General features: G+C 38.9%; 1 pseudogene; it reads left to right on the top strand.

Moving 5' to 3' along the window:
• The first annotated feature begins 11,455 nt into the window (after positions 1-11,455).
• The window catches only part of LOC128533411 (alpha-2-macroglobulin-like), a 39,853-nt pseudogene continuing 39,353 nt past the window's right edge, over positions 11,456-11,955 (top strand).

Below are 11,955 nucleotides of genomic sequence, written 5' to 3' on the forward strand. Positions count from 1 at the left end.
AGCTGCTTTGTGATGATGTAAATCATTAAAAGCGCTATACAAATAAAATTGAATTGAATTGAATTAATGCATATTTTTTTTTGACAGACACAGATCTAGATTTGGTGGTAACAGAGATCAATATATCAAAGAAAATACGGAAATGATCAGATAGTGCTACTGATGAGTAAGTCTAGAGTGTGTCCACGATTATGTGTGGGCCTGTGCACATGCTGAATCAGGTCAAAAGTGTTTAAACCACTTATCATTTCATTTGTAATATTGATCTCTACATTATCAATGTGAATATTAAAGTCCCCTGCCATGGCAAAACAGTCAAACTCTGACGAAATCATTGATAGCAGTTCTGTAAACTCTTCAATAAAGTCTGGAGAATATTTTGGAGGTCTGTAAATAATGATAAACAGAATGCGTGGGGCACCTTTCAGCAAAATATCTAGATATTCAAAAAACAAATACTGACCAAATGACACTTGCTTGCATTGATAGACATCTTTAAATAGAGTAGCTACACCTCCGCCTCTCCTAACAGTTCTGCAGATACTCATGAAAGTAAAGTTAGGAGGGGCTGTTTCATTTAGGACTGTTGCACTATAGCTATCATCTAACCACGTTTCATTAAAAAAACAGACAACAGAGGGCAGACAACAGATTTTAGTGGGGAGCAGAACCAAGGTAATTTATTCAACTCATGCAAAAAGTCCACATGGACACACACAGTAAATAAGGCAGGGGAGAGACGTCGTCTCCCAAGAAAGCACAGCAACAGCGACAAACCTGACGCGGTGGGAGAGCGGGCTACAGCAGAAATTCCTCCGGCGCGTGGTCCTCTGGGGAGTGGGTTCTCCGGAACTGGCAGAGTTTACAGAGAACAAACATACACTTGACGTTAGTTTAATTCATTTTAACATCTCACCTCCCTTGCGGGCTTCTTGTCTTCCTTTTACATTTCTTCGCGCTCTCCCTGCTTACGGCGCCCTGCCCTTTTTTCCTGTGCCTTGCCAGTGGTCGTGAACTTAATGTTTGTCCACTGGGGGCACGGAGCTGTGCACTACACGTAGTGATTATGCGGTTTACCATGACCCTGGACAACACCAGCTGCTTTTCAGGGTTTTTTTATTTCAAAGTATCCATTTTTAAAAACTATCAAAGATGGAACAGGATGAGTCTTTGTTTCCCCCAAAGTGTCAGACGTTTTGTAATTTTATGTCCAGAATATAGATTGAACCAAACATCATCCTAAAAACACCCAAAACAGCTCCTCCAGTAGCTCCAAAAGGCCTGCCATCACCCGTCTGATCCAATCCTCCACAGCAGAGCTATGCTAAAAGAGAACTAGAAAATTTTGTAAAAACAAGCAAAATAACCTAAATGAAAGTAAATATCTAGTTTGTAATAAAAGTTAAATATAATAAAATGAATGTGTGCCCATCCCATTTCTTTGCCCAATTAGCAGCGTTTTTGACATCACTTTGCATTTCTTGTAGCAAAGACACATTAATATGCTTCTGCTTTAATAGCTCATAGTGTTTATCTGTTTTTACATATGCTCTTGCTCCGTTAATATTTAAGCTCACAACATTCATCACATTCATTAAAATTTGTGTAGATAAAACATATATTAAAAAAACATTCTAGGGTCTTTGAGTGGCGCAGTGGTAAAGTGCTCGCCCTATCATCCTGAGATTGCTGGTTCGGTTCCCAGGTGATGCTGTAACCTCTTAGTACCTCTTAGAGGTGCTTAGTGCTCACACATTAATCACGGCTCTATAGCCAATCAGGGGCGTCTGTGAGCTCACGCAAGCGGAAGGAGCGGATAGCGCTGTCCTCCGAGCATGTTACGCCCCCAATGGAGCGTGAACGAGCAGTTTAAAAAAGATGCGGTTGGCTGGCGTCATGTGGTTCGGAGGAAACACGCGATAGTCTTCGGCCCTCCCGACTGAGTGGTAGTAGTAGCCTTAATGTGGGAGCCCCCTAGTGACGGGGAGGAATTGGACACGAGAAAATCGGGGGAAAAAAAAAACATTTTAAAGTTTCTCCTCAGAGAATTATTTATTTATTGTAGTGCTTTTGCTTTAATAGTTCATACATTTTTTTAGGTTTTATTTATGTTATTGCAGATAAAGTGTAGATAAAAAATATATTTTAAAATCTTTATACATTCCAACATCCAGTGCAAAGGAAAACATTCTTAAATTCTTAAAATTTATTTATGTCTGTGTCAATAAAAGCTTTTTTTCTGAAAAAAAATTGAAATCATGCATAGACAATTTGGGGAAAAACTCTTTTACCATATGGTTTTGTTCCTACACCCAAAAACATATAACTTATGAATTTTCAAGTAGGCCCCTTGGATAGTTAATGTCAAAAATATAAAATGTCTTGGAGCACACATCCCGAGGAAATGCATTGTCATAGCTGGTGTCATACTGGCACATTACAGTAACCCAAATATTAATACTTCCATCTAGTAGTTATCTGTACAGTTGTGATACTTTTTCAAAATTACTAGCTAATGAAAAACAGGAGTCTCCAGGGAAAATTTGGGAGGGTTAGCAACAGTAGCATTTCTTTAAGACTGCAAGGGAAGCTCAGCTTCCCCTATAATATTACAAAATTAATGGTCAAATTATGTACTATTGTATTAACATTTTATTGACTAAAAATGCGTTAGAAAATGTTCATCTCAAAGACGAGTTCGTTCAGAATTAGTTAGATATAGCAGGTCGGCTGACCTGATTTTATTCTCATACATTCCCGTATCGTCACAGTGCATTTCCCCGTTGAAGCCCAGCGTCCATTGACTTCAATGCGGCTGCTTTGAAAAAATTTTTTTCAGTCCTTTGAAACTAGACGGTCATTGGATAAATGCTGCGATTATGTCCCGCCCACGGACGCTCAGCGTCTCTGGGGGTGAATGAGGAGCAAATAAGGAGTGGGCTGGCCTGGACTCCGAGCTTTTGCGTGATGATTGGAGGGTCTGTCGAAAGATTGCATCTTATTTTGACTGATAGCGATTGTGTACTATAAGGAATCGCTGAAGCTATTCGCTCTCAGTCCCATCGCAGATTTCTCAAGTTCAGTCGAAATAAAAACAGCTGCAACCTTTCTTTATATTTGCTTGGCGAAATTGCTTGATGTTCATCATACATTTCACACAATTATACACCACATTTTTTGTTTCACTTTTACAGAGTTTAATATTCTTTTAGATCGTTCATTCATTCATTCATATAGTAGGCTAGGCTAGCGTCGTGGGTGAAACTGCACACAATGGCAGACAGTGCTAATATTGTCGACCTGATTTTGGCGAAGCCATTTGAAAGTGTTCCTTACGAGGAAAAACAGCAGGGCAGATTAAAACCTAAGATTGATTTAGTGCAAAAGATAGGGAAAAATAACAGGTCTTTTCAGCTTTCCTGGTATAACAAAGTTAGCTGGCTGACATGAAGTGCTGTGACAAATAAAATGTACTGCTGGCCATGCCTCTTGATAAAACCATCTCACGGATGTGTCGTTTGGTCAAAGGTGGGGTTTGGAGATCTGTCTAATTTTGACAGGGCATATAAAAGACATGAAAAGAGCAATGAACATGTGAGTGCATGTGCAAGATTAAGTTGCATGGGAAGGATCAGGGTTGAGCATGCAATAAATGAAGGTGCTCGCATTGAAGTGGCTAAACATAATGAAACAGTCAAACAAAACAGGGCCTTCCCAAACTGCCTTATTGATGTGACATCCTTGCTAGGCCGGCAGGAGCTGTCATTTAGGGGACATGATGAGAGTACTGAATCATCCAACAAGGGGAATTACAGCGAGTTCACAGAAACATTAGCTAAATATGACTCTGTCCTGTCCACACAATTCGAGTCCTCAACTGTGTTTTCTGATATGTCCCATACTATTTAAAATGACTTGATCTCCGCTCTGCTTGATGACATCGCTCCTACTCGATGGAATTTCACATCACCGATAGTGAGCACTGTGGCAAACAATTATGATGGCCTCCTGCAGACATTTGAGAACATCACTGCAGATACAACAATGGATGATGATACACTGTATTGTGCCAAAGGCTTTGTGAGGAAACTGGAGGATTTTGAGTTTGTGTTCATGTTGTACACATATGAACAAATCTTCTCTGAGACTGATGTGGTCTTTGATATTGTCCAGCAGAGGGCGATGGATGTTCTTTACTGCAAGAAAAGAATTGAATCTCTTCTTGCATTTGTCAAAGAGAAGAGGTCAGAGGGGGCTTTCCAAGCCAAAACAGCAGATCTCACATCAGACCCATGAGATGAGTCCATGAGAAAGCGCCGTCTGACCCAATTACAGGATCCCCAAGAGCGATACAGAAATCTGTACATGGCCATCCTTGATAACATCTTGGAGCAGATTCCTCAACGTTTTTCAATTTCGGGAAGCATGCTCTTCTTAGAATTAGCCATTTCAGAGAAATTTGATGACATGAGACAAGTATTTCTAGAGGAGGCCTTCCAAAGTGTCCTAAAAAGTTATGGCCATCACTTTGATTCAGGGAGACTGAGGTCAGAACTTCAAGTCCTGTATTCAGATCAGGACTTGCAGGGTAACAGGGGAAAGTCCATCGAGTAGGAGCAGACCTTACTTTTAAATAAATAGACAATTTTATGATGTAGGCCGAAAATGAGCTTCCCCTATTTGACAGTCCAGTAGCCGCCACTGGTCAGCAAGTATGCATATTTGTGAGAAGATAAGTGTTTTGTAACACCCCAGCATTTTATTGTCTCAAGCAGTGAGATTAATAAAGTTCTAATGTTAATGTGGTTGCTAATGCTGGCAACCTAACTAAATGCCTGCGTCATGCTAGCACTACAGTTAACAGTTTAGTGTTCATTTATCACTTCACCATCTTCGTCACCCTGCAAGCATTCTACAAAGAAAGATAAAAAGCTCAGACATCTTAGCCTCTTCTTTCATACACAGGTGGGGTTCTTTGGCTAACTAGCAGCTATTGTCAGCTAAACTATCATACCTCAGACCAGCCTGAAAGTGTGAGTGTACTGTAACTTTAACACGGTAATAAATGTTGCAAATAGTGATAATTTTTCAGTTATATGTGAGTAAACGTGTGTATACAGACCTTGTATTTATCGGCATTTTCCCTTAAATTTATGAGAAGGATGAACCGTCATCAGCGGTGTGGGAGCTCAAAAGAGTAGACACGAAGCTGACACAGCCGCTGAATACACCGGTGAACTTCAGGGGAGGGGCCAATCAAACTTCTAGGCCAATCTACTTCCCATCAAGCTGGGTTACACACAAACTACCCAACTCTCTGTAAATAACCCAGAAAAATTACCCAACAGGGACAACCCAGTATGACCTCATCATTGTACAGATTCTGATATGTATCTATCACTGTCTGATTCTAATTCAGGGTCTTTTTTTGACAGTTTTTTTTTTCTTGTTCGTTTCTTTTTGGTGCTTTGGTTTATCCTATCCGTATCTGATGCAGAAAAGCTAGTTCATGCATTCATGACCTCCAGACTGGACTACTGTAATGCATTACTAGGTGGTTGTCCTGCATCCTCGATAAACAAGCTACAGTTAGTCCAAAATGCAACCGCCAGGGTTCTCACTAGATCCAGAAAATATGATCATATAACACCTATATTATCATCCCTGCACTGGCTACCGGTTCAGTTTAAAATTAATTACAAAATAGTACTACTTACATACAAGCCTTTAAATGGTTTAGCTCCCACATACCTAACCAGTCTTCTGATACGCTATAATCCACCACGTTCCTTAAGATCACAAAACTCCGGACTTCTGGTAATTCCCTGAATTTTAAAATCTCCAAAAGGGGGTAGGGCATTTTTATATTTAGCTCCAAAACTTTGGAATAGCCTTCCAGACAGTTTTCGGGGAGCAGACACGGTTTCCCAATTCAAAAGTAGACTTAAGACGCATCTCTTTAATCTGGCATACACGTAACTCATCCCATATCCTCATACTTCAGTACACCTATCCTGAATGGCAACTACGCTAATTCTCTCCATCTTTTCTGTATTTTTCTACCCATCCCGAGGCATCTGGAGATTGTGCCAGCTTCAGTAGACAAAGGCCAACCCTGCGAGGTTTCTAAGGCATCCAAAGAAGGACCAGCTCCAGCTGGATTCTGCTTTATGATGGCTGGAGCTACACATCCTGCTCCTGTGCTCCCTGTGATCAAGACCCCATCTGCCCTCTGCACCTACTGACTCCCTGTGCTGAACTGGACTTCATGTTAATCTACACAACTTCTGTTATATTGAACTTTCACCTGCACAACACACATGATGTTATTTCTATCTGTTATCACCCAGATGAGGATGGGTTCCCTGTTGAGTCTGGTTTCTTCCTATTGCCATGTCAGGGAGTTTTTCCTTGCTACCGTCGCCGTCACCCTTGGCTTGCTCATCAGAGACATTTCATTCATCATTTATTCATCTAATTATTATCTAGACACATTTTTCTCACACATACACACTTTTCTAAAAAAAAAAAAAAAAATCTTTAATTTTTGTGAAGCTGCTTTGAGACGATGACCATTGTTAAAAGCGCTATGTAAATAAAATTGAATTGAATTGAATTAAGTTTGGGCTGAGTGGTGGCTCTGCACCCCTGCACCTGCCACTGAAAAACGCAAGTAGCTACAGCACTGCACCCAAGAGCCATGCCGGGCCTCTTCTGGACTGGTCAGATGAAGCAAATATGCTGTAATCAAAGTCATTAACTTTGAATTTAAACACTTTATTCAGTTCTTCTGTGCAAAAGACCAGTTTGATTGTTTTTTCAATAGTATTTAGAAACAGAGCAAGAGCGCTTTTTATTTGGGAAGGAGAGAAAATGTTATTATGCCCCACCCCATCTTCAAATGCTAAACAGCACTCCTCTACACATCACACTACCCCCTACGAACACCATTTCGATGTGTTCTCAAACTCTCATACTGCAGTGTGCTCAGAGCTGCCATGCCCCTGCAACATAAAAACATTGAGGTGCTCTACACACCACCCTCACTCTTCTACCTTCTAGAGAGAGAGAGAGAGAATGCAAAACTCTGTAATTGTCTTTTTAAATTCAGAGCTGTTAATCTCGCCAGCATCTCCAGAGTTACCAACTTTGCTTATTTCTCTAATGCCTTCATTACCCTGACACTGAGTTGTGGTGCGTAACCGCCTTCAGGTAAAGCAGATAGTGCCTTTACATTTATTAATAAGGTATATGATTATGAACATTCACATGCTTATTTCCTAAATATACAAAAAATAAATTGTTAATGTAACAACCTCAGCAGCAACCTCGTTTCCCCTCTTGTCTTTTCTCATCACTCCGCATTCAGAATTACCAGTATTCTAGTCACCGGCCTGATCTGTGCCTGTTTCTCACTGATTCTTACTGGTGAAATTATGAGGGTGAATATGTATGTGGTAAACAATCTGCTAATGCTACTCTGGCTATAGATATAAAATCTTTTCAGTTAAGGTGAAGACTTCTTTATGCATTTAAAATACTATGTGAAACTCATAACTTTAATTCAGTGTCAAGTAATTGTCCATAAAATGTCACATTTGAAAGAATATTGACAAATGACTGGAAACACAAGGTAAACATTATAAGGAATAATCCTACCTTTGCAGTTTTATGGTTTAATTGACTGCAAATATGGATTTTAATGTACATTGGAGAATTTATATAAAATTTATACATTTATATTTTAAACTTCTATAAAAATTATTTCTTGGCTGTTTTCTGTTGAAGAAACTAAAGACTGTTACCTATGTTGGTGAGAATTGTTTGTGCTTTAAGTTTAAAGATCAGTGAAATAGGTTAGTGACCATACATTTACTTGGAAGTGAACAATGTTTGTTAAACACCAAGGGCAGAACTTTGAACTTTTACATGTTAACCATAAACGAACACGCAAATTACAGGAAATAGTTGCCAATGAACTCACATAGTTAAAAGATAACTTTTAACATTTTAATTAAAAAGTCTTTATAATAAAAAAAAATCATAACATGAGAAAGAAAAAAATAAACCCTTCATATGTCTATTTTGACACTTGTTTATTAGTGACAAGCAAGTGTGGAAGAGCTTGGAAAAATTCTACTAGATGGCATAGTATAACAGTTATGTTTTGACACAATAACCAAGTCTGTAGTGTAGCCAGGAGCATAACACTGACCCACCCTCATGTGCGAAAGATGAAAATCCAAACATTCTGTTAACCAGGATTCAGGATCATTTAGCCTTTGACAAGTACCAGCCTGTGTGTTATTACATTTGGTTGCATTTAAAACAGAATTCATAGTAGGCATGACCCAGGAGCAATGGAAAACTATGCAAAAACAATATATACAGTATAAACGGTATATTAATATTCACTATATTTGCAGCCAGTGTGTGCAGGTGTGTTATTCCACAGTATGAATGAAGGAACCTTTACTACTAATAACATGCAGTCACAGAAAAAGCAGGTTCACCGTGAGCTTTATTTAACACTGTTGTAGGGTTTCAGCTCTGGGTCAGAGGTGAATTAAATCTTTAATGATTCGGGTAAATTTGATTAAACTGAATAAAATTTATTTCATACACTTCATCTATCCGTCCAGCGTTTAGCACAATTTAGTGTATCTTACCAATTCTGGTTATTCCATGGCCACCATTGATCAGACAATAGTTGGTACTTATCAATTATGAGCAAGGTAATGTAAGATCTGGGCAATGTTTAAACTGTAAAATACATGACCAAGACAACAGTTCTTTATGAAGAAAAAATAATTTTTTGAACTAATCTATGATACAATAAACTATGCTACCTAAACACACACGCACACACACATACACAAGAGCAGAGCCTTGGGTTTAATAATTTTTAATAAATTTTCAGCAAGGTATGAAGCTTTGTTTGTTAACTTGCGATATGTTTCGTTCACATCCATTGGTTCGCCTCCAACGAAGGGAATAACGGTATTGCTAACCCTTGGTTGGTGCGCTGTTGTAGAGATGACGTCTTTCGGGAAAGCCCATCGAATGGTGGCGATCTGGAACTTCTTCTGTGTGTTTCTTCGTTGCCAGACTGGCACAAAGTCTTGTTGAGAGTTCTTGAAGAGAAGTGTATTAACATTAGTTTGGTTCATATTAAGAACTTTTCATAAACATCAATGCTCTTTGAGTACAATAAGCTTTCCTTTAATACCAAACATCCGATATTTTGCATACCTATTCATACCATTGTCTATAGAAAGGGGTTATACATGTTGATTACCCTTCCTAAGTTTAGGATAAACACTTTAACATCAAACATCCTATATGAGCACATACATATAATTGTATATTTGAACTACTGGGATATTTTAATTAATTAGCATTATAGGTGTCCCTAAAGCAGGTATGTTTTCTGTTCTTGAGCCAAGAGATAAGAAAATGCAGGAAACGCATTCTGGTGGTCAGCAACAGCCAGGGGGCTTGCAAAACTGTTTTTTTTTTCTCATTGCAGGGATTTGCTTGCTGATTTACACTATTTGAGTAGGGATGTGTAACTGCTCCTTCTAGTGCATGGGGGCTCTTTTGATCAGGTCAAGCTTCCAGCTGCTTTGTATCACCGGAAGAGGACATTGTCACCATGGCGCCGCTGGCTGGAAGGTGACAGATTTATGGCACCCTTTGAGGTGGCCCGCTAGTCCCTACACTGTATTACATAACACTAATATAATATTTGCTTGCACTGAAATTCATTTATTACAACATTTGAAAAACCTTTAGCCAAGTTTGGAGAACTTGTTAGGAGAGTTGCAGTTTACATTTACATTTAGGCATTTGGTAGACGCCAATTACAAAAGTGTATTGAAGTTTTTATGATTGGACAGATCCTTACACTTGTTACTAGGTTACTAACTAAGTACCATCATCCAAACACTTTGTACACCCTTGTATGGTTGTCTACAATAAACATTAGTGCTGTCAGAATAAATGATAAATCCAAGTGATAAAAAAGAAAATTAAAAAATTAAAAATTATATATCATTCCTGTTACCTTCCTGGTGCTGTTCCCTTCCTCGCTGGTGCTTGGTTGTGACATTTCGCTCGAATCTTGAGTCTCTATCACGGACATCTTCGTCTACTTATCACAACCTTATCAACCGTAAATGCTATTTTATATTACATCAAAGTAAATGCTATATTTTAATACGTCATGTGGAGGTGCGATGGATCGCGTACCAACCAATAGGGTGTCGGAATGGTATGTTTATACTTCTCATCCAACCACAATCAAATTTGCTCCATCCGCATGATAAGCCATAAGAAGTCCCGTTTGCAGTTTGCCATAAGCCATGTGAGACCAAAATTGAACTTTTTGGCCAAAATGCAAAATGCTATGTGTGGCGGAAAACTAACATTGCACATCACTCTGAACACACCATCCCCACTGTCAAATATGGTGGTGGCAGCATCATGCTCTGGGGGTGGTTCTCTTCAGCAGGGACAGGGAAGCTGGTCAGAGTTGATGGGAAGATGGATGGAGCCAAATACAGGGCAATCTTGGAAGAAAACCTCTTGATGATGATATGCTGAGTTTCTTCAGCTGATAGTATGGAATATTCTGCAGTTTATTAAGTTTTACTGCAGGGGGTAGGTGCTTCTATTTTCCTATCGTAGAATATGGTGAGGCAGCATGGTGGTGTAGTGGTTGGCTTTGTTGCCTTGTACCCCCAAGGTAAGGGTTCGATTCCTGGCCAGGCTCAATTACCATCTCTGTGTACATGGAGTTTGCATGTTCTCCCCGTGCTTGGTGGGTTTCTTCCAGTTAATCCAGTTTCCTCCCAAAGTTATGCAGGTTAGGCTAATTGGCATTCCAATGTACCACCACCTCTGCCAGTTTCTTGTGGAGAGTAAGATAATGCATTTTTTTCCCTGAAATACCAGTACAATTAGGCATAGCGTGAAGGTTGATGTACATGTAGTGGTTGTCTCTTTTTGTTTATTAGTAGCTTCCACAAATTGTATCGGAAAGTGTAAATTCACAAATGTACTTGGGTATAAACCCATTTTAATAATGTGAGTGCTGGCCAATGGGGGAGAGGAAAAGAGGGAGCGATAATAGTGACATTCATACTGTATATGGAAAAAACATCATGGGGGCTCTGTGAGCAGCTATACTTGCTGTATTGCCTGTCTATGTAAACAATTGAATAAATTATGAAGAAAACACTATACTTTTTTGAATCATTATTTCATACTGTAGAATGCCTATAATTAAACTGTGCGATTTCCATTTCTATTGCAATATTAGGCTGGTATAAGAGGCTTATACTTTGTAGTCAGACTGCTATATTTGTTTTTTTCTGATTGTAGTTAATCATTGATGAGTGGATGGAGTGGTAACATTAAAAAGGCATACAGGGATCACAGCTTTGTAGTGGTGATGAGCTTCACCATGGCAGCCGGTCAAGTCCACATAAAGATAGCGGTACTGTTAGCCAACTTATACTTTCTCTCTGTCTATGGAAACACCTTAGAACCGTAAGTAACAAATAATTTTACATTATTGCCAGACCTTATAGCTTATATTACTATTTTGAACTAAAAAATTATTTATGAAAAAAATAAAAAGCTGGAACATTTGTAACTTACAATATATAAAGTTATTGGACTCCAAAGAAAGAAACTGCAACACAGTAGTGTGTATTGACAATGTGTGTAAAAGTTACTAGTGTACAAAAGTTACATGCAACCATACACTGCAAGCAAAACTTCACTGGTCCCCCTTAAAATGACTACAAATTATCTACATTACACAAAGGTGGAATTAAATATATATCTCATCTGGAACAGGGGAATCTCTTCTGTTGTAGTTGTTGTTGGTTCAGGAAAAAAATGAAGGATAGAAACATCACAAAATCTATTACCCAGTATTACTTTGAA

This window comes from Clarias gariepinus, chromosome 11, assembly GCF_024256425.1.
Source record: "Clarias gariepinus isolate MV-2021 ecotype Netherlands chromosome 11, CGAR_prim_01v2, whole genome shotgun sequence".
NCBI lineage: Eukaryota > Metazoa > Chordata > Actinopteri > Siluriformes > Clariidae > Clarias > Clarias gariepinus.